Consider the following 24,619-nt stretch of genomic DNA (forward strand, 5'->3'; position numbering starts at 1 on the left):
TTTTTAGAGAAAACTATACTAAATATATTTGCGTCACAAAAAAACGGATTAACACACATGGTCTTGCAATTAAAGGTCTACAGTAGCCTCAGCAGCAGGTAGCACCATGGTGTAGTCGCAAGACAGCTATTCTCAATACAAAACCGAGGCGGCTCATGGTTGTCACCCCCTTCCATAGAGTTACACAGTAATTATGACTAGGGCTGTTGCGGTGACCATATTACTGCCACACCGGCAGTCATGACCGCAGTAAAATGTGACTGCCCGGCTCAAATCAGTCTTATGTAGCAACATTTTATATTTTTTACATTGGATAAAAGTAGAGACTCAAAGCTACAAAATGGTATATCATACACTGCATTAGACCATTCTCCTTGTATGACTGGTGGAGGAGAGTCAGGCGTGTTCTACTGATGCTGAAAGACAAATTCCAGATACAAATACTTTAGCATTATTATACAATAGATGCGAAATGGCATTCTGAGAACATCACTACACACAGTTCATACACGTAACGTTAGCTAGCTAGCCAGCCATCGAACTTCAGCTGACTGACTAGCTAACACCAAGCTTTAACTAGTAATACAAAGCGATTGTTAACCAAATAGGTTCAATGTTAGCTAGCTAACATTATGATTAGGCTATAACTAGCAATGCGAAATGGCATTCTGAGAAAACATCACTAACGTTACACACACTTCATACACATAAGTTAATGTAAGCTAGCAAGCCAGCCATCTAACGTTAGCTAGCTAACAGCAAGCTTTAACTTGGGGTCTTTTGTTTAGACATGTGACGTTAACTAGCTAAAAAATGAAATATAATCCCAATCCATAAAGTAACGTTACTAGCTTTACAAACCAATTGTCATAGCTAGCTAAAGTTAACCAAATAGGTTCAATGTTAGCTAGCAAGCCAGCCATCGAACTTCAGCTGGCTAGCTAACAGCAAGCTTTAACTAACAATACTAACCACACTATTTGTGATGTGAACTGAGTATATAGTATGCTTATTGGTCATAGAATGGATATAGTTAGTATGCCAAAAGTTCCCGGATGTCCTATTAAATTCGCCAAAATATGAAGTATACACGCAGTGGACACTATATCTGTACTTTTGGGCCCATAATGCAATTCTTCAGGAAATGGGCATTCGAAGTACAACGAAGTACAAAATATGCAGTCGAAGTACAACGTGAGCAGATACAAATTCATTGCTTTAGCTAATTATGACAAATGTTAATAAAATGTTGAGCAATGTAATAAAGTAATGACTTTCCAAATAAGTTACCTTACACGTTATACTGGCTGACAATTTGTGAGCTATGCTGTCCTTACGAACCACATAGTGTATCATTACAGCAGTATGTCGTTAGCTAGCTACCTAACGTTAGTTGGCTACTTAGCCTATAGTTAATATACTGGCAAGTTTGATGTCTAACTAACTACCCAATGCATATTGACTTGATTATTCCTGTCATTCTAAGCTTAGCTGGACATTCGGGTGCTTTCGTAAATTCACTATGGCCATCTAGGGCGGCAGGTAGCCTAGTGGTTAGAGCGGTGGGCCAGTAACCGAAAGGTTGGTGGATCGAATCCCTGAGCTGACAAGGTAAAAATCTGTCGTTCTGCCCCTGAACAAGTCAGTTTAACCCACTAGGCTGTCATTGTAAATAAGAATGTGTTCTTATTTGTTATTTAACTGACTTGCCTAGTTAAATAAAGGTTATATAAAATAAGACAAAAATAAAATCTACTCCGATTTCAGAGCACTCTCGTCTGAGTGTACCAGAGTGCAGAATAATGAATACACGAGTGCTCAACACCCGTTAAATATGTCAGTAAATGTCAGCAAAAGAAACGTAATTAAATTGTTGCCAGCAGCACAGTTACAGTCACAAACGCTCTGGATAACATGAAAACTGACTAACCAGCTCTGCTAGGGCGAGTAAAATGATCAGAGTGGTCTCTTTGTGTCTGGAAGTAGCTAGCAAGCTAGCCAACGTTAGCTTGGATGCTTGACTGCCGTTGTAAGGTCAGATCGCTCAAAATCAACCCTACTCTTCAGTTCGAGCGTCCAGTGTGCACTCAGAGTGAAACAATCAATTTATAAACGGACAATTTGACAACGCAATGAATTTACGAGCGCACTCTGGCACTCCAGATTGAATTTAAGAACACACCCAAAGTCGTAAAATGTCAAACTAGTAATGTGTTACGCTAGCAAGAGGTTGCATAGCAACAGCGAAGAGCTAGTACGCTCAACTGAAAGCATACCGTTTGTTTACAGTATACTAAAATTAACTAATTGTATATAGTATGTAGTATATACTCATAAGTATGTAGTATACAGTATGTTAGTATGGGTATTCAAACACAGCTCGATTGTCATAGCTAGCTAAAGTTAACCAAATAGTTTCAATGTTAGCTAGTGTTGGTCAATTTCAATTTCTTCAACAGATGATCAGTTCTATATAATTCTCAAACTTATATATATTGGTAGTAGAAAGGATACACTTTTTGTTTAAGTATTAAAATTCTCCTTTAGTAATACAATTGTAGGCAGAAGTTGGTACAGAGTACAGTATATGATAGCTCTCCCCAGGTTCTGCAACGTGTCTAAGACATCCTGCAACTTATTTAGCCTCCCCAGTTCCCCTTGTGTGACTTTCCCTGGCAACAACATTTTAATAAATCTAACCTCCCCCTGACAGCAGCAACCATCTTGTCAGCAATTAAAAGCTCAGAAGTGGGTTTGACCAAAACTTGACCTTTCATCACAAGTATAGGGTCATAACAAGGTGAACGAATCTAAGCATCTTCTGACAGGTCTGTTTTCATCAGGCCTGCGGCAGCCTTGTGTTCTCAGAAAACCAGTCGTATTCTCAGAACCTCAGACAGCCACGGTGGGGCCCAGACAGGAGGAGTATGAGCATAGGCGGTTTCCGCCTTCTGATAGTGTCTGAAGGGCACAACACTCAAAACAGGTGTTCACACACACACACCACCATTTATTAACCATTTAAAAAGGTATGAGGCCTTGGTTTAACCCCTTCATTAGCTAGCTAACTTTAGGCTATAATTATCCATGCAAAATGGCATTCTGAGAAAACATCACTAGTGTTACACACACACTTCATACGCGTAAGTTCATGTTAGCTAGCTAGCAAGCCAGCCATCTAACCTCGGCTAACGTTAGCTAGCTAAAAGCAAGCTTTAACTGGGGGTCTTTTGTTTAGACATGTCACGTTAACATTAGCTAGCTAACAATTTTACTATAATCCCAATCCATAGAGTAACGTAACTAGCAATACAAACCGATTGTCATAGCTAGCTAAAGTTAACCAAATAGGTTAAATGTTAGCTAGCAAGCCAGCCATCGAACTCCAGCTGGCTAGCTAACAGCAAGCTTCAACTTGCAATGAAAACAACTTTGACAAAATTAGAAACGTATAATATCTGAAACTGTAGCTTGACTCTTACCCGTATACATGGACGAAAGCTTCACGGCAGACTGCAACCCCTTTCATTAAATAAGACGTCCTGTGTCGTTTCCGTTTAGTTTGCACAGCTCGTTTGGCCCATTGTGTTCCACTGATTTCAAAACTCGGTCAACTTCTTCCGTGACAACAACACTGTTGATCGCCGAGTCAGAGCGAGTCAACATGTCACGATCGTCCTCCAGAAATTCTTCCAACTGATCTTTGTCGATAGAGCCTGATAAATTCAGGGCAGCAATTTTATTGAGAGCAGTAGCAACATATTTGCAGTTCTCCATGGCTAACGCTATATCTTTCGAAAAAACTGCCGTAGAAAGGATTATCTACACATATCGAGCAGCTCATTTTATAGACACAAGATGCTACACAAGATGCTACACCGCAGACCAATCTGAAACTCATCTCTCGGCATTATCTCAGCCAATCATGGCTAGCGGGAAAGTTCCTTCCTTTTTCATTGGCTAAACCTTGTAATTTAACAACTTTATTCATAATTAGAGATGGCATAAAAGTTTGTTATTAAGGCACATGAAAGTTCTGCGCATTTTGATATATATATATWTTTTTTTTACGTTCAAACAACTCTCCTGTGAAGTCGTGACTTGAGACATATGCCTAGTTTCCTGAATCGGGTCACATTTACATTTACATTTAAGTCATTTAGCAGACGCTCTTATCCAGAGCGACTTGGTCACAAATGTGATGTGACCGTTGAGTCACGGTAATCCCCTGTTATACACTCTGGATATGCTTTGGAAGTACCCAACTTGCTAACTACCATTAGGTCCTAATGGCCTTGTACTCTATTGGCTCTATTGTCCCTCTAACCACTCTGACGTCAATGCAAATGCAATCGAAAATCACATCAAACAATTATCATCAAAAATACTATCGTACTTTCAAAACCCACCTCACTGTGATGATCAATTTGAAGAAAGAAGTTCTACAGCAGGTTGAAACAGTGTAATGGACAGCGCTTTCTAAGGTGATGATTAATTCAGAGTTCCCATATGCATATTAGAGCTTATGCATATGAGCCCAAGCCCGAAAGAAAAACCTGAATTAAAATTATGATTGTGCAGTTATACAATACATAGCCTACCGCATATTATACAAGAAAAACATAAAACATAACTGATTTAAGATGTCTTTGGTACATAATTGGTCTAGCCTTCACTCCAAAATTAAACTAATTCTAGTAATCACCTTTGAGTGTGGACTGTATTATTATTAGTGATGCACCGATATGAATTTTTTTGCCGATACTGATATCCGATATTTCCCTTCCCGATTCCGATAACCGCTAAAAAAAATTGCTGCCTTTTAACCTTTTCACATGTACCAACACAGGGGTGTGATCATTCTAGTGGTCCCAGTAGCGTACGATCAAACTGGTGTGATTAGAACGCATACTTAGAATGTCCAGTTTCGAATGACGCAACAATCAGCATTTGAGCTGGGCACATAGTTTTTTCAGAAATATTTTGCACAAACACAGTCCTTATGTTATGTCCAGAATGTGAGTAGTTTATTTTTGGATGCAATCAATGTTCACACATTCACAGAAGTAGCTACAGCATAACAGAATCATCCAAACCCGGAAAAATGTAGGCTACATTTGTCCTAGTGCTAACTGAGGAAAGATTGACATAACACAAGCGGACATATTTTTATAACTCTCGGCTGACAAACTACAATACGAATTAGGTAATAGCAATTACTACCATCACATCACGGGTGAGCTCACCATTGATCGAAATAATTGAGTAAACACTTTCTAGAAATCGAAAGTAATCTGATGGGTAGTTTGTGTGCGCCGCCATGCTTGTTTTTTTTCACATCAACCAAAGATAATAAGAGACAAGATGAGTTGTCTGTTTACAGTATGCATGTTGAAGGGGGTGTGTCATCTACGATCATCCACTTCCCTTCATTCGCTTCTAGAAGTTTACCCGAAAGATGAGTCAACCATTCTTCACCTCATTATAACATCTTTGGTCTGGCAGATTACGTGACACCCAGAATGCATTGTATAATGTCAACAAACATGGCGCCACACATAGCTGGCAAACAGCTTAGCTCATTATAATCAGTACAACCTTCAAAAAAGTATTTCACACACATCATAGGTGTCCATTACAATATATGAATTAATCGTAATGCATTAATTGTTACCAGTAATTGAAAACATGTGAATAAAACTGTAAATACATTATCCTCCACACATACTGTTTCGCCTACAGTAGAAACGACAACACAATATATTGAAAATAAGGAATTTACTTTGATAGGAACACACACGTCCAAAGTTATTATGGGTAAGGAAAACAACAAGGAAGGCAAAGCGAGCACCAGCAAGAAAATATATATGCATACTTGATCTGCGCAAACATGAGTGAAGTGCAGTGGGCTCTCCTGGAAGAGAGAAGTTTACCCGGCTCAGTAAAGCAACGTTGTCCGCAACGCTGAAAGTTACTACTTCTATGTGAATTAACGAGGAGGTGGAACACACCTCAATTCAAACTGTTAAAAAATACAACTTGTTCGAAAATAATTTGAAATTGACAAGTTGAAACAGCCTATAGATAATTAGCAGGCAGCACGTGTTAACTGGCCTGTTGCGTGTAATTCACATTTTGGAACAGTGAGTCCATTCTGACATCACGTGCATAAAACAACTCATAATGGGGCGACCGATAGAGATATTTGGAACTCACATGTAAAAAGTTAAGCATTCTAGTAGAGTTAAATAGCTGGAACACACACACAAGTTATTTTGTTGGCATTTACGCATGTCCCCATTAACGGCAAAACATTTATTTCACTTACTTGCTGTGCTGTTTCGTTGTTCATTTGTTCAGTCGTTTCATTCTCAAACAGGATTTCATCATAAACTAAGCAAAAAAAGAAACGTCCTTTCACTGTCAACTGCGTTTATTTTCAGTAAACTTAACATGTGTAAATATTTGTATGAACATAACAAGATTCAACAACTGAGACATAAACTGAACAAGTTCCACAGACTCCACAGATTTCCTGTCTTGCAGGAAATCACGCACAGAACGAGCAGTATGGCTGGTGGCATTGTCATGCTGGAGGGTCATGTCCAGATGAGCCTGCAGGAACGGTACCACAAGAGGGAGGAGGATGTCTTCCCTGTAACGCACAGCGTTGAGATGGCCTGCAATGACAACAAGCTCAGTCCGATGATGCTGTGACACACCGCCCCAGACCATGACGGACCCTCCACCTCCAATTCGATCCCGTTCCAGAGTACAGGCCTCGGTGTAACGCACATTCCTTCGACGATAAACGCGAATCCGACCATCACCCCTGGTGAGACAAAACCGCGACTCGTCAGTGAAGAGCACTTTTTGCCAGTCCTGTCTGGTCCAGCGACAGTAGGTTTGTGCCCATAGGCGACGTTGTTGCCTGTGATGTCTGGTGAGGACCTGCCTTTACAAGCCCTCAGTCCAGCCTCCCAGCCTATTGCGGACAGTCTGAGCACTGATGGAGGGATTGTGCGTTCCTGGTGTAACTCGGGCAGTTGTTGTTGCCATCCTGTACCTGTCCCGCAGGTGTGATGTTCAGATGTACTGATCCTGTGCAGCTGTTACACGTGGTCTGCCACAGCGAGGACGATCAGCTGTCCGTCCTGTCTCCCTGTAGCGCTGTCTTCGGCGTCTCACAGTACGGACATTGCAATTTATTGCCCTGGCCACATCTGCAGTCCCCATGCCTCCTTGCAGCATGCCTAAGGCACATTCACACAGATGAGCAGGGACCCTGGGCATATTTCTTTTGGTGTTTTTCCAGAGTCAGTAGAAAGGCCTCTTTAGTGTCCTAAGTTTTCATAACTGTGACCTTAATTGCCCACCGTCTGTAAGCTGTTAGTGTCTGAACTGGTGCATGTTCATTAATTGTTTATGGTTCATTGAACAAGCATGGGAAACAGTGTTTAAACCCTTTACAGTGAAGATCTGTGAAGTTATTTGGATTTTTACAAATTATCTTTGAAAGACAGGGTCCTGAAAAAGGGATGTTTCTTTTTTTGCTGAGTTTACATGTCAAGCAGTGAAGTTTCAGCTCTTTCTGTCCGTGGCCTCTTCTGTCGTGGGTTCTTTTCACTTTTCACTGTCACTGTGTCACTGTGTCCATTTTCATCTTGTCCAGCTGTGTACGTAACATTTCACGTAAACCCTGTTTCTTGTCTGTATCGAAGTAGAGGTCCTTGTACCTAGCATTGAGCATGGTGGCGACACAGCAAAGAGGCTCAGAGAGAATGCCACCGAATCGCTTGTTCACAGCCTCTAGTGCAATTTTTAACCCCACGGTCAGTGTCGGCAGTTTGGTTGAGCAGGCGTTTTAATACCATGACAGAGGGTATCATGTCTGCTGCAGACGCAGTTGATGAGCTTATTTCGAGTCAGTTGTTCGAATAGAGCCAGGAGTGTGTTCATGTTTCCAAGTTTCAAACATGTTCTCAAATGCAGCAGTATGAGAACCAGCACATTCTTGAGCATGCAATATGGCTTTGCTCAGTACGAAATCCTCGTCGACCCACTGTGCTGTCAGACTCAGAATGCTCATGGGGCGGACATCACTTGTCCAAATGTCAGTCGTGAAGCTAATAGCAGTGATGCCCATAGCAAGTAGCTAATGGATGTGCTTTTCAACAATACTGTGTAACTCCAGTAGGTCAACATCTGAAAAATAGCGCCTACTTGGTAGTGTGTACCGGGGCTCGAGGTGATCGACCAGTCGGCGAAAGCCAACATCATCCACGACAGAGAACGGTTGATTGTCAAGGGCAATGCATTCCATTATCTTGGCGTTAATGGATTTCGCCTTTGAGAAATGTTCTTACTCTTTCAAATGACTGCTCGACTTGAACTTGTTTTCTTATTTTTCTGCTTTTGTTCGAAGTAGTCGCTGAATGTCTGGGGGTGGTGCACTTTCAAATGAGCAATTAGGTTTGTGGTATTGAAAGATTTCACCTTCTCCCCTCCTCGGGAAATAATAGCAGCACAAATGTTGCATATGGCCTTTTGGTTATCTTCCTTTGAAACTTGAAAACAGATCCACACAGCAGACATTGTGGGCTAGGTTAGGAATGCTGTGCAGCGCAGTATTTTTTGTTGCGCCATTACATCATCTACCTACGTTATATAGGTATGCATATCAGCTTTAGACCGCTGCGCCACTCGGGAGGCCCCGCAAATTGATTTTAACAAACAATTGGTCCCCCAAACAATTCTGTCCTCTGTTGAATTTCAAAATCCCGATGTGCCCTTGAGCGGAAAAGTTTGCCCACCCCTGCCCTAGGCGATGCTTTTGGTTCATTGATTGTGCAGTTAGCCTACAATTAGTGAATTTGTATTTAATTTTGAATAGCCTAGTAATAGTTTTTTATATTTTCATAATTAAGTAGGTGACACATTACCTTTAGCTATACATAATATGTCACAACCATGCGTTTCCATCTCCTCCTCGCTCTCCTTTATTCCTTACTCGGCCACGCAGAAGTGCTGTCAACAGTTTAGTGAAATATGTTTTGTTGCGAAAACATGTTACTATCAATGTTCCCGAACAGATTGTTTCCCAAATTAAGCACTGAGTAGATGCAGGAACAAGGTTCACCTGTTGGGCAGCGAGAGCATGCTCATCAAACAGTGGTTGATGCATGGAGTGTCTCATCTGCTCATATTAAGCAAATGTTCAGCTATAAAACCCTGTTCCTGCCCATTTGATAATATTCCATTCTAAATTGAAAACAATGTGACAGATAAGTAAAGACAAGATTAAATTGAGAATATTCTGATCGGTGAAAATATGGCCATTTGATGAGAGAACAGCTGTGCAGCAGGACCTTTTTCCTACTTTCTCAAATCATCAATAGCCTATAGTTGCACCATGCAGCCCATATATGTTTTGATTTTTAAGACAGTCTAAGTTTTGTATCATTCACAACTAAATTTGCCAATTAACTCTAAATCTAGCATATAGGACCTGTTACATCAAATGATCACTTTTACGCTCAACATAGCCACTTCCTATGTGCCCTCGCACCATAATAGGAAAAATAACCTTTCTATTTTATTCAGCTCAATTATATTATTCTTACTATGAAAATCATATAAAATAATGTCACAGGACTTATAAGCATATCTTCTCAGCTAAATGAACCAGACTACAGCATGGCGCATAGCCAAATAACATAGGCCTACAGTAGGCCAACTCATATTTTGTTCTTCTGAAATACATTTTCTTCATATCATGTTTCTTTAGACCTGACTAAAATAAATATTTGATGTATTATGGTGCAAATGAAATACATTTATTAGACTTTTTAAAATGTAGATGTTACAAAGGCGTGCATCAGTGGCTTGTATGCATAGAGGCCTGGAGATGCTAAACGTGTTTATGTTAATTATCAGTAAATTAACGTCAGATCGGCAGTATTTTGCATGACAATAACCGGCTGACAATTTCATAAATATTTAAGTGCCTTTGAACGGGGTATGGTAGTAGGTGCCAGGCACACCGGTTTGAGCCAAGAACTGCAACGGTCCTAGGGTTTTCGTCGCTACAGTTTCCTGTGTGTATCAAGAATGTTCCACTACCCAAAGAACATCCAGCCAACTTGACACAACTGTGGGAAGCATTGGACTCAACATCGGCCAGCATCCCTGTGCAACGCTTTCGACACCTTGTAGAGTCCATGCACCAACAAATTGAGGGTGCAACTCAATATTAGGAAGGTGTTCCTAATGTTTGGTATACTCAGTGTACATGCCCAATGGTCAAAAGTAGTGCACCACATATGAAATTGGGTGCCATTTAGGACGTAGCCCATGGTATACAGTCCCATGCAGAGTGGACATACAGGAACAGAAGCAGACCACCGTGTGTCATTAGCTGTCACCTGAACAGATCAATAAGAGAGAAATGGCATTCCAATTACGATCTAGCCGCTTGGCTCTGAATAGGGATGTGGATCAATCAATACCCAAGTCAATGGAGGGGGGAAAGAGGATAAACCCTCAGCATTCTGAATTCTGCCAAAAGAGAAAAGATTCCATGTTGTTTTTCAAATGATGTTTCCAAATAATTCGTTTTTTTAAGCAAAATCTTGCTTAATTGATAGAGTAGTGAAGATATTCTGTCTACTTTTGTGATACAATCGGATCTGTTCAAGCCGACCTCCATATGTAATGTGCTCCTTCGAAAATGACAATATATGGCTGTAGACTTCCATATACTAGAGTGAGAATTCTGTCGGAAGGAGCCACCGTGGACAGAGAGGTATTCATTTCCTGTGCAGAAGAGAGAGGAGAGGAGAAAGGCAGGATGCTGCAAACCAGCCAATCAACTTTGACCTGGCCTTGTTGTTGACGAGGACGTGTGTGTGTGTGTCATTTCCATAACACTGTTAGGGTTCTTTCACGGGTACACACGTACACATGTCCGTGTCCTCCTGGATGATCGAAGTCTTGTGCGTGTGCGTGTGTGTTTTTGTGTGTGTGTCACACCAACGGTCCCGTCTGTCACCAGGCCTAGGTGATGTCACGTCCGGGTTAGAAGAGAGAGAGCGAGAGAGTGTGTTTTTTCCTCAGCTCTCTGGCTGTGTCCCAAATGGCACCCTATTTTCTATATAGTCCGCTATATGGGCACTGATCAAAAGTAGTGGACTATAAAGGAAATAGGGTGCCATTTGGGAAGCAGACTCTGGAGACCAACATTTCCAGAGGGTTAAGGAGCAGGAAGTGTGTGTTAGTCTTCTAACAGTGTTCCACACTAAACCTTTACCTGACCTTTCACTTCTCTAACACATTTGGACCCACTGTGTCTAAAATGGCACCCTATTCCATATGTAGGGAACTACTTTTGAACAGGGCCCATAGGGCTCTGGTCAAAAGCGGTGCACTAGGGAATAGGGTGCCATTTGAGACGCAAACGTAGAATAGGTCAGACATTACTAAAGAGTGGTAAGGAAGAGGGGGGGGGGGGGGGGGGGGGGGGGGGGGGGGGGGTGGTTTGTGCTGTCATTTGTTAGTGGAGGTAGAGAAAATATATAGATGTGAGCCTAACTAGTATAGAAAGATTGGAAAGCACAAGATGGAAGGGCAGTAACAAGTGATGTGCTGCTCTCCTTACAAAGTAGGCTTTCCCTTTCTCTCACACACACACACACACACACACACACACACACACACACACACACACACACACACACACACACACACACACACACACCCCACACAACCACACACACACACACAACACACACAACACACACACAAACCACAAACACACACACACACACACACACACACACACACACACACACACACACACACACACACACACACACACACACACACACAAGAGAGAGAGATATACACAACCTCTCCTCTAGTGCTGGCTCACAAACTATTTTAATTAAGTTCTCCCCCAGTGGGGGAAAGTGATGCTGTGGCAACCTTGAGAGGGACACTAAGAAAACACCTGCTTCCCCAGTCCCACCTTAATGATCACGCTACAGAACACAACCAACAACACATCACGAAACAGTAGAACACATCAAAACAACACTAGGATGGAAGGAATCTTGTGGCCTTCTAATTTTAGGCGCTATGTACTGTGTACACTACACAGATTAAATGGTAGAACATGGGGCGCAGTCAGAGAGGTGGGGCAGATCATCTCTCTGTGATGTAGGATCTCCTTACAGGAAGTGAGCCGGGAAGGGGTTGTTGAGATAAGGGGGAGCTAGCTAAAGGAAAGGAAAGCGTCACTGGATCTATAGCATTCCAACACCTCAGATGCAGGCCTGCCAGCCAGGTCAAGTGAAGTTTGAGGGGGAGCTCTCTCTGCTCAAAGTCGGTGAACAGGTAGGAACTGAATTTATACAGAATGAACAAAAGCGGTGGTTGTGTTCATGAAAAGAGTTGACTGCAGGCTGATTGCTAGTGGAATATTTGTTGTTTCAATCCGTAAGGCAAGTGTTCATATTTCTGAACAACAATGAATAACAGTTAAATGTGCATTTTAAAGTAAGGCATGAGGAGAGGCTCTACGCAGGGTTTGCCAGCACAGACAGTCTGCAGTGTTTTGAGTGTGGTGATTTTGGGCATAATTTTTTATTTTAATTTAAAATTTAACCTTTATTTAACTAGGCAAGTCAGTTAAGAACAAATTCTTATTTACAATGACGGCCTACACCAGCCAAACCCGGACGATGCTGGGCCAATTGTGCGCCGCCCTATGGGACTCCCAATCACGGCCGGTTGTGGTAAAGCCTGGATTCGAACCATGGTGTCTATAGTGACGCTTCAAGCACTGAGAAGGCAAATACCCTCACGGCACGAGTGCCTTCCATTGCTGATGCCTGAGTGATGGCCTGTGCCATCCCCGCAGCCTCTGCAATGGATTAGTCCTCTGAGACAGGCGCGAATCAGACAGGTGTCTTGTGTTTGAAAAATATATATAATTTGCAACTGTTTGACTAAAGAAATCTCAGTCAACCAACAGCCTATTGACCAAACAATTAAATAAAATGTTATTAGTCACATGCGCCGAATACAACATGTGTAGACCTTACCTATGAACCCCTAACAAACAATGCAGTTTAAAAAAATACAGATAAGAATAATAAATAAAGTAACAAGTAATTAAAGAGCAGCAGTAAAATAACAATAGCGAGACTATATACAGGGGGGTACCGGCACAGAGTCAATGTGCAGGGGCACCGGCTTAGTTGTGGTAATATGTACATGTAGGTAGAGTTCTTAAAGTGACTATGCATAGACGATAACAACAGAGTAGCAGCAGTGTAAAAGAGGGGGAGGGGCAATGCAAATAGTCTGGGTGGCCATTTGATTAGATGTTCAGGAGTCTCATGGCTTGGGGGGTAGAAGCTGCTTAGAAGCCTCTTGGACCTAGACTTGGCGCTCAGGTACCGTTTGCCGTGCGGTAGCAGAGAGAACAGTCTATAACTAGGGTGGCTGGATTCTTTGACAATGTTTAGGGTCTTCCTCTAACACTGCCCGGTATAGAGGTCCTGGATGGCAGGAAGCTTGTACGGGGCCATTCACACTACCCTCTGTAGTGCCTTGCGGTCTGAGGCCGAGCAGTTGCCATATCAGGCAGTGATGCAAACAGTCGGGATGCTCGATGGTGCAGCTGTAGAACCTTTTGAGGATCTGAGGACCCATGTCAAATCTTTTCAGTCTCCTGAGAGGGAATAGTTTTTGTTGTGCCCTCTTCATGACTGTCTTGGTGTGCTTGGACCATGTTAGTGTGTTGGTGATGTGGACACCAAGAACTTGAAGCTCTCAGCCTGCTCCACCGCAGCCCCGTCGATGAGAATGGGGGCGTGCTCGGTCCTGTTGTCCACAATCATCTCCTTTGTCTTGATCACATTGGGGGAGAGGTTGTTGCCCTGGCACCACACGGCCAGGTCACTGACCTCCCTATTGGCTCGTCGCCTCGTCGTTGATCAGGCCTACCACGGTTGTGTAATCGTCAAACTTAATGATTGTGTTGGAGTCGTGCCTGGCCGTGCAGTCATGAGTGAACAGGGAGTACAGGAGGGGACTGAGCACGCATGCCTGAGAGGCCCCTGTGTTGAGGATCAGCGTGGAGGATGCATTGTATCTACCCTTACCACCTGGGGGAGGCCCGTCAGGAAGTCCAGGATTCAGTTGCAGAGGGAGGTGTTTGGTCCCAGGGTCCTTAGCTTAGTGATGAGCTTTGTGGGCACTATGGTATTGAACGCTGAGCTGTAGTCAATGAATAGCATTCTCATATAGGTGTTCCTTTTGTGCAGGAGGGAAAGGGCAGTGTGGAGTGCAATAGAGATTGCATCATCTGTTGATCTGTTGGGGCGGTATGTAAATTGGAGTGGGTCAAGGGTTTCTGGGATAGTGGTGTTGACGTGAGACATGACCAGCCTTTCAAAGCACTTCATGGCTACAGGCATGAGTGCTACGATTTGGTAGTCATTTAGGCCAGTTACCTTTTTGTTCTTGGGCACAGGCACTATGGTGGTCTGCTTAAAACATGTTGGTATTACAGACTCGGACAGGGAGAGGCTAAAAATGTCAGTGAAGACACTTGCCAGTTGGTCAGCACATGCTCGCAGTACAGGTCTTACTCACATCGGCTGCGGAGAGCGTGATCACACATTCTTCCGGAACAGCTGGTTTTCTCATGCATGTTTCAGTGTTATTTACCTCGATGAGAGCATAGAAGTAGTTTGACTCGTCTGGTAGGCTCGTGTCACTGGGCAGCTCTCGGCTGTGCTTCCCTTTGTAGTCTGTAATAGTTTGCTCCAATGAGTCGGTGTAGTACGATTCGATCTTTGTCCTGTATGGATGCATTGCCTGTTTGATGGTTTTCGTCGGAGGGCATAGCAGGATTTCTTATAAGCTTCCGGGTTAGAGTCCCGCTCCTTGAAAGTGGTAGCTCTAGCCTTCAGCTCAGTGATGTTGCCTATAATCCATGGCATCTGGTTGGGGTATATACAGTTGAAGTCGGAAGTTTACATACACTTAGGTTGGACTCAATAAAACTTGTTTTTCAACCACTCCACAAATGTCTTAACAAACTATAGTTTTGGCAAGTCGGTTAGGACATCTACTTTGTGCATGACAGAAGTAATTTTTCCAACAATTGTTTACAGACAGATTATTTCACTGCATCACAATTCCAGTGGGTCAGAAGTTTACATACACTAAGTTGACTGTGCCTTTAAACAGCTTGGAAAATTTCAGAAAATGTTGTCATGGCTTTAGGAGCTTCGGATAGGCTAATTGATATAATTTGAGTCAATTGGAGGTGTACCGTGGATGTATTTCAAGACCTACCTTCCAACTCAGTGCCTCTTTGCGTGACATCATGGGAAAATCAAAACAAATCAGCCAAGACTTCAGGAAAACATTTGTAGACCTCCACAAGTCTGGTTCATCCTTGGGAGCAATTAACAAAAGCCTGAAGGTACCACGTTCATCTGTACAAACAATAATACGCAAGTATGAACACCATGGGACCACGCAGCCGTCATACCGCTCAGGAAAGAGACACATTCTGTCTCCTAGAGATGAACGTACATTGATGTGAAAAGTGCAAATTAATCCCAGAAGAACAGCAAATGGCCTTGTGAAGACGCTGGAGGAAACAGGTACAAAAGTATATATATCCACAGTAAAACGAGTCCAATATCGACATAACCCGAAAGGCCGCTCAGCAAGGAAGAAGCCACTGCTCCAAAACCGCCATAAAAAAGCCAGACTACGGTTTGCAACTCCACATGGGGACAAAGATTGTACTTTTTGGAGAAATGTCCTCTGGTCTGATGAAACAAAAAAAAKAACAGTTTAGTCATTATGACCATCGTTGTGTTTGGAGGAAAAAGGGGGAAGCTTGCAAGCTGAAGAACACCATCCTAACCGTGAAGCACGAGGGTAGCAGCATCATGTTGTGGGGGTGCTTTGCTGCAGGAGGGACTGGCGCACTTCACAAAATAGATGGCATCATGAGGAAGGAAAATGATGTGGATATATTGAAGCAACATCTTAAGACATCAGTCAGGAAGTTAAAGCTTGGTCACAAATGGGTCTTCCAAATGGACAATGACTCCAAGCATACTTCCAAAGTTGTGGCAAAATGGCTTAAGGACAACAAAGTCATGGTATTGGAGTGGCCATCACAAAGCCCTGACCTCAATTCTATAGAAAATTTGTGGGCAGAACTGAAAAAGCATGTGCGAGCAAGGAGGCCTAGAAACCGGACTCAGTTACACCAGCTCTGTCAGGAGGAATGGGCCAAAATTCACCCAGCTTATTGTGGGAAGCTTGTGGAAGGCTACCCGACACGTTTGACCCAAGTTAAACAATTTAAAGGCAATGCTACCAAATACTAATTGAGTGTATGTAAACTTCTGACCCACTGGGAATGTGATGAAAGAAATAAAAGCTGAAATATATCATTCTCTCTACTATTATTCTGACATTTCACATTCTTAAAATATAGTGGTGATCCTATCTGACCTAAAACAGGGAATTGTTACTAGGATTAAATTTCAGGAACTGTGAAAAACTGAGTTTAAATGTAGTTGGCTAAGGTGTATGTAAACTTCCGACTTCAACTGTACATACGGTCACTGTGGGGACGATATCATTGATGCACTTATTGACGAAGCCAAAGACTGATGTGGTGTACTCCTCAATGCCATCGGCGGAATCCCGGACCATATTCCAGTCTGTGCAAGCAAAACAGTCCTGTATCTTAGCATCTGCTTCATCTGACCACTTTTTATTGATCTAGTCACTGGTGCTTCCTGCTTTAACTTTTGCTTGTAAACAGGAATTTGGTCAGATTTGCCAAATGGGGGGTGAGGGAGAGCTTTGAATGCCTCTCTGTGTGTGGAGTTTAATTTAACATTTAACATGCTGATCGAAATTTGGTAACACGTATTTAAGTTTCCCTGCATTAAAGACCCCTAGGAGCGCCGCCTCCGAGTGAGCGTTTTCATGTTTGCTTATGGTGGAATACAGCTCATTCAATGCTCTATTAGTGCCAGCCTCAGTCTTTGGTGGTATGTAAACAGCTACGAAAAATACAGATGAAAACTCTCCAGGTAGATTGGGTGGTCTACAGCTTATCATGAGATACTCTACACCTCAGGTGGGTAACAGTTTGAGACTTCCATAGATATCGTTCACCAGCTGTTATTTACAAAAATACATAGTCCGCCGCCCCTTGTCTTAACAGACGCCGCTGTTCGCTCTTGCTTGTAGAGTGTATAACCAGCCAGCTGTATGTTGATAGTACCGTCGTTTAGCCACGACTCCGGGAAGCATAAGATATTACAGTTTTGAATGTCCCGTTGGTAGTTTAATCTTCTGCGTAGGTCATCGATTTATTCTCCAAAGATTGCACGTTTGCTAGCAGAATGGAAGGAAGTGGGGGTTTATTTGATCGCCTACGAATTCTCAGAAGGCAGCCCGCCCTCTGGCCCCTTTTCATGGCCTCCTCTTCACGCAAATCACAGGGATCTGTGCCTGTTCCCAAGAAAGCAGTAATTCATTCACGTCGGGCTCATCAGACTCGTTAGAGGAAAAAAAGGATTCTGCCAGTCCGTGGTGAGTAATCACAGTTCTGATGTCCAGAAGTAATTTTTGGTCATAAGAGACGGTAGCGGCAAGATTATGTACAAAACAACGCAAATAAAAAAAATAAAAAAACACAATCGGTTGGGGACACATAGAACGTCAGCCTTCTACTCCTGCGCCGTTTTATTAATCACAATCTGCAGTGCCTTAGACCGCAGCTCCACTTGGGAGCAGCGGTGCCCACATTAAGGCCGTAGACAAGGTGAGGGTACAAGCGCCAGTTGGGGAAATGCAGGTCAAGGGGGCCATGAGGCGCAGGCAGCAGAGGCTGGGCTTAGTCATGCTATAGATGGTGGTGTAGATGAGACTGGGCCTAGTCAGGCTATGCTAGTGGATGAGGAGAGTATAGTGGGGAAGGGTAAGCGACTAGGGGGGTGGAGGAGGGTGTCATGTGGAAGAGGAAAAAGTGGGAGAAGAAAGGAGGTGGGAGGGGAGAGGCTGGTGTGGTTAAAGACACCAAGGAACAGTGGGGACCACAGTGACCGTACGTATATACCCCAAGGGCAGGTGGTCAGGTTGGGAGATGGAGAAAAGGAAGAGGAAGGCAAGTCTGAGGAAGAGGACGATAAGGAAGGCTTTCTTTTCAGACTCCTCCTCAATGGGTCCAGAGCTGACAGCCAGTCAGGCAGAGGGGTCAAGGTACACGGTGAGGGAACTGTCAAGTTTCCTGAATGAGACTAAGGGGAAAATAAGGTTAATCTTGAAGCATTTTTTTTGCGATCTGGGAAAGTTTGTAAGATCAGTACAACACACTGTGAAAAATTAGGGTTATGGTGTCCTCTCACCCAGGAAATGTTTTAGGTTGAGGAAGTGGGTCACAACCTTGCTTAAGGGTCTACCTTCATACTCTGTTTAAATGAATAGTTTTCATGATATACGGTTGTAGAAAGGGTGAGGTTTTGGTTATTGTGATGTTGTTTTGTTTCGTGGGTAGAGGGTAAGCTGAGTTTGCAGGCTTTTTTTTGAAAGGGGGTGGTGAGGTTTTAATGATATGAAAATGTATCATTAAAGAAAGTCTCTCTCTCTCCCTCAAGCAGGTTCAGGGACGTGAGGAACAGAGAAACCAATAAACAGAGAGGACGGGAGGAGAAATTAACATCCCTCAATCCAAGGGCAGTGTACCACTATCAGCAGACTGGGTGGTGAAGGACAGGGTGGCATTGGCTTTGACTACACCAAGGCACCTCAAGGAGCTGTTTGAAGTGAAGGGCAGCTTTATGCTTCAGAGAAGGGTGATCTTACGGTGGGGGTGTGGTAGTGCTAGATGCACCAGGTATAGGTAGCAGAGGGGCTAAAGTAAGAGGCACCCTGACTCGGTCCTCTCTTCTTTAATGATGACTGCTCCCTGAGATCAAAGGAATATGCAGAGGAATATCATCCCACAGGTTCTCCTCCTCTAAGAGGTGATGTGAAGTTTCTAAAAGCAGGTCACCTCAAGTTAAGGCAACATTCTCTTACTTTACATCGAGTAGCCTGGAGTATTAGTACTTATTATATAGAACCTCACTAGTATAAAAATGGGTCTTGTGGCTCTGTTTGAGCACCTGTTTACAGATGAAAGCTTAGCTCAAATTCCATACACTAACAAAGACAGACATGCATGCATTTGCAAACACATGAACACACACACACACACACACTATAAAGACCCAGAAACAGTCCACACAGCCCTCACAGACAACGCAGTCGCGTCCTGTTTGTGCGTGTGTGTGCGTGTTTGTGCCTGTGCATTAATAATGCATACTGAATGTACGAACTGAATGAGAGCAATTTTGTCTGTTAGTGCTGAAGAATGACACTCAAAAGACCTGGGTTCAAATCGTATTTGAAATCTTTCAAATAATTTAACTGTTCTTGTTTGAGCTTGTCTGGCGCAATGGAACAAATGGAATAGTTCAGAAACTGCAAAACCCACCAGTCTGACACTCCAATCAAACGCTAAAAATATTTGAATAAAAATAAAATACCACTTAAACCCAGGTCTGGTTAGTTAGCACTGAACTGAAGAACACAGTGCTCATTCCTGAGGTATAGGGAGGGAAAGGTGAAAGCCTGTCTCTCTCGCTCTCCCTCTCTCACACAAAGTTAGAAAAGGTTACTGCACTAATTGAGCAGCTGCTCCAGAGTCTTTGATGGGCATTAGAACCTGGGAAACATTGTCTGGCAAGATCAAAGGGAACCCTGGATAATTACTGTAGTTACCTTCAGTGATGCTGTTAAATTAACCACAAACACACAGATAGACAGACACAACCTTACCCTCACTAGCTAGCTTTATGGTGGGGGGGAGGGTAAGCACTGCGCTAGGTTGGAGAGACAGGAACGGACTGTACTAGGCTCAAGAGAGGAATGGAGAGCAGGCATAAGGCAGAGGGAAGACAGTGGCTTTGTCTCAATCGAGGCAGCTAGCTTCCTTTCCTCGTGACCTTTCCTCCATGAACACTGACCTGTCACGGCAGGACAGGTGAAAGCCATTCAGGATAAACTAATCCAGTCCTTTTCAGCCATTACAGTAAGGGTTGATGGGAAAAAAAGAAAACGGGAGATGGTGAAAGATGTGATGGCTGAGTTAGATTATCTATTGTTAGAACGAGGTCAATGATAGCTGAGGGATTTGACTCTCCTGTGAGGAGGAGAGAGGAGGATCACACAGAGAAGAGGAGATGTGGACGGTTCATTTGGCGCTCCTTTTGCTCTGGCTGTCTGTGTAAACAGGACATGATGAGGAGAGCAGAGGAACACTTATCCCTGCCCTGAACATGAAGAGGTACGGTATACTTATCCCTGCCCTGAACATGAAGAGGTATGGTACACTTTTAGGGGTTTCTCCGTCTTCACGTAGACCTAGTTATTTTACGTGACCAAACAGTGCCTGTTGGACATACAAAGATGTAGACATATCTTTGTGATGCCTGGAGAAGCGTTTATTATTACCAATGTGCTTGTTCCCTCCTCTTCCTACCTCTGTTGTGGCTCCTACTTCCTGTGTTGTGGCACCTCCTCTCTCCCAGCGACAGGGGTCCGATCCTGTCCCTGACCCTCTCCACGGGCCCCTGGAACACAAACACAACAAGACAACTGAGTATACTATACTGAATGAATGAAACTAAATATACTACTGTAAAATCACATTTTTTCCCCCCACACATGTACCCACGCACACACAAACTAAAGGCCTGCTGCCACCTGCCACTACATTAACCAGAGCTACGCCTCGTTTAGCGTACCAGGTCGGCCGGCCCAGCCACCCTGTGAGGCTCTATATTAAATAAAGAAAGAGTGCTCTAGTGTGTAAATTATTCATTTAACACGCCTTATCCTCTTCCAACAACCTTGTTAAAACAACTCAAGATTGAAAAGCAGGAGAAAAAAAAGGGGGAAAAGACAAGGGAGGGAAAATAAAGAGGAAAACCTCAGACACCATCATTCACCTGCAACTCAGCAAAACCCTGGGTACATCACTAAGCTCTCGGAGTACTCTGCCAGAGGAGAGAGAATTCACCCTGACACCTCCATTGTTTCAGAGTAACGGTAACGCGCACACACAAGTGCAGAGCAGTGTTTTCAGTGCATATTCATAGAATAATGGCTCTAGATGTCAGGATGAATTATAGAGGATGAGAAGGGTGGACACGCGACTCTGGAATGCTGCCTCTGTTCTTCTGCAGTCTTAAGTACTTGTTTTTAATTTACAACATATAGTGACTCATCTGGGCGAAGCAGCTTTAATTCTACTTTACAAAGATTAGTCTAAATAAATGCTTTAGTAAAACCTTAAGCAACATATGTAAATAGGAGAGGAACACTAAACTCTAAACATACAGAGCCTCATCCTGGATTTAAAAGCAAAATTAATGGTGAATCTCAATTAAAAGTGTTTCGCAGTCCAAGACTAGTCTTAGTGTGTGTCCGGGAAACCGCCCCTAAATATAACAACAGTGCTGTAATATGAGTCAGAATTTCAGAATACAACCACAGTACAGAAAGTTCTTGAATATCCCACAGTAATATGCATGTTCTTTCCAGAGAGAGAGACAGAGCATGAGAAAGAGGGAGAGATAGTGAGTGAGTGAGTGAGTATACACTTATGAATATAGCTACTGTTCCCTGAAGGAGGGAATGAGGTATCAGGTCAAATCCAATGGTTAAAACGGAGGCTCACACATAACGTCCAGGACCAAAACCAGGTCACACGTCGGTGCCATAGACTTAAGACACTGGTCTGAGCTGACGTACGCCTTTCAGGAACCACACCCACCAGAGGATGAGACCCCAGGGTAGAGCCGTCAATCCCTACATGATACGCCGAGATGGCTGCCATATAAACCGTCAATGTGGAAAAAAGAAAGGCCCTGCTCAAAAATCTCTTGCAAGAACATCAAAATATCCACCAAAGAACTCTGAAAAGGAGAAACTCTTAACCTGACACTAACCCTTAACTTCTTATGGCTGCAGGGGCAGTTTTGAGTAGCTTAAAGTAAACGGCATGCTCCTTAGTCCCAGTTACTAATATATGCATATTATTAGTAGTATTGGATAGAAAACACTCTGAAGTTTCTAAAACTGTTTGAATTATGTCTGTGAGTATAACAGAACTCATATGGCAGGCAAAAACCTGAGAAAAAATCCAAACAGGAAGTGGAAATTCTGAGGCTGGTCGAGTTTCAACCAAGATCCCATTGAAATCACAGCGAGATATGAATGAGTATTCACTTCCTACGGCTTCCACTAGATGTCAACAGTCTGTTGAACTTTGTCTGAAGACTCTACTGTGAAGGGGGCCAAAGGAGACAGGAATGAGTCACCACTGCCACGAGGTGAACATTCTTTGACCACGCACGCTCACATGAGAGGCAGCTCGATTCAATCGCTCATCTGAAGTCAATGTAATTCTCCGGTTGGAACGTTATTCAAGATTTATTTTAACAACCTTCTAAAGATTGATTCAATACATCGTTTGACATGTTTCAACTGTTACGGAACATTTGGACATTTCGTCACGTTTTAGTGAACGCGCTTTGTGACTTTGGAATTGTTTACCAAACGCCCTAACCAAAGTAGCTAATTGGACATAAATAACGGACATTATCGAACAAATCCATTTATTGTGGACCTGGGATTCCTGGGACTGCATTCTGATGAAGTTCATCAAAGGTAAGGGAATATTTATCATGTAATTTCTGGTTTCTGTTGACTCCAACATGGCGGCTAATTTGACTATTGTTCTGAGCTCCGTCTCAGATTATTGCATGGTTTGCTTTTTCCGTAAAGTTTTTTAAAAATCTGACACAGCGGTTGCATTAAGGAGAGGTATATCTATAATTCCATGTGTATAACTTGTATTATCATCTACATTTATGATGAGTATTTCTGTTGAAACAATGTGGCTATGCACTATCACCGGATGTTTTTGGAACTAGTGAATGTAACGCTCCAATGTAAACTCAGATTTTTTTTATATAAATATGAACTTTATCAAACAAAACATACATGTATTGTGTAACATGAAGTCCTATGAGTGTCATCTGATGAAGATCATCAAAGGTTAGTGATAAAATGTATCTCTATTTGTGCTTTTTGAGACTGCTATCTTTCGCTGGAAAAATGGCTGTGCTTATTGTGGTTTGGTGTGATCTAACATAATCGTTTGTAGTGCTTTCGCTGAAAAGCATATTTGAAAATCGGACACTTTGGTGGGATTAACAACACGATTACATTTAAAATGGTATAAGACACATGTATGTCTGAGGAATTTTAATTATGAGATTTCTGTTGTTTTGAATTTGGCGCCCTGCACTTTCACTGGCTGTTGTCAAATCATCACGTTACCGGGATTGCAGCCATAAGAAGTTTTAAATGCGTGCCACTTATATGTATACATCCCTCTCGTAAAGGGCGCACGTGCAAACTATATAGTCGTAATCAAGTTTGAGGGTAAACTCCTAGCCGTCAAATTAAACTTTTCAAGGGCCAAACGCCCAGATCCCCTATCTGCAGTCGTCGGTGCCAAACTCTCCCGTGTGCCTGGGACAACAGATCCCGACGACATGGAACCATGTGGATGATCTCCGGGAAACAGGATTGTCTGGGCCAATGGGGAGCCACCAGAATCAACAACAGACCCTCCTTCTGACGGACCCTCTCCACGGTGGCCTGAATTAGGTCCCACGGAGGAAACGCATAGAGCAGGGTGCGAGGCCACTGATACGCCAAAGCATCCGTTCCCAACGGTGCGCCTAGATCCCTCATTGAGAAGAACGGACGACAATACGCGCTTTCGCGATTCATAAAGATATACGTCAGATATACATCGGCCCCTGGGCAACCACCAAGGGGTGCAGTCTCTACTCCTGGAAATTAGATCTGCTCCCACACTGAGAGATCCATGAAGATACGTCGCCCAGCGCAACAGGAAATGCGCACTGCTCCATACGAGCAGATAACTGGCCAGGGTTTAGGTTGTCGGACCTTACCAACACATTCTGGCCCTCCAACATCGAAAGGAAACGGCTCAGTGCTAGCAGTCAGTAGCTCTAGGTAATTGATATGCAGCGCCCTTTGTGCTGTTGACCAAATCCCTCTTTCCCAGTAGCCCYCAACCAGCACTCCCCATCCCAATAAGGATGTGTGTCATGATCCGCCTGCGGGACACTACCCGGCCCATGAGAACCCCCTGCAACAGCAGTCACGCATCCCTCAAAGGAGTCAACACCCTTAGGTACAACGGGGATACCTTGAGCAACTGATGGCAGTGGCGAGATGCGTCAAGACACATAGCAGTCTGCGCTGAAACACACATATCAGCAGAAGTCTCAGAGGCACCACAGCTATCAGAGGCCATCAGACCCAATAACCGCAGGCACAAGCAAAAAAAGCACAGAGTGCCCCAGCTGAAATTGTGCCAGACAGAGCCGGAATGTGACCCTGCTCTGCTGGGACAAAA

The 24,619-nt window shown here is 43.3% G+C and overlaps 1 protein-coding gene across 2 annotated transcripts in view; it reads right to left on the reverse strand.

Moving 5' to 3' along the window:
- LOC111953748 (zinc finger protein 438) overlaps positions 1–24,619 on the reverse strand; it is a 103,212-nt gene that overhangs the window by 21,392 nt on the left and 57,201 nt on the right. Inside the window, exon 2 of one of the 2 annotated variants that reach the window (XM_023973215.2) lies at positions 20,639–20,729. The gene's annotated coding sequence lies outside the window, so the exon portion shown is untranslated. Of the gene's footprint in view, positions 1–20,610; positions 20,730–24,619 lie in introns of both variants that reach the window. The other variant, XM_023973216.2, reaches the window with a different exon arrangement.

Source organism: Salvelinus sp. IW2-2015, linkage group LG27, assembly GCF_002910315.2.
Source record: "Salvelinus sp. IW2-2015 linkage group LG27, ASM291031v2, whole genome shotgun sequence".
Classification (NCBI taxonomy): domain Eukaryota; kingdom Metazoa; phylum Chordata; class Actinopteri; order Salmoniformes; family Salmonidae; genus Salvelinus; species Salvelinus sp. IW2-2015.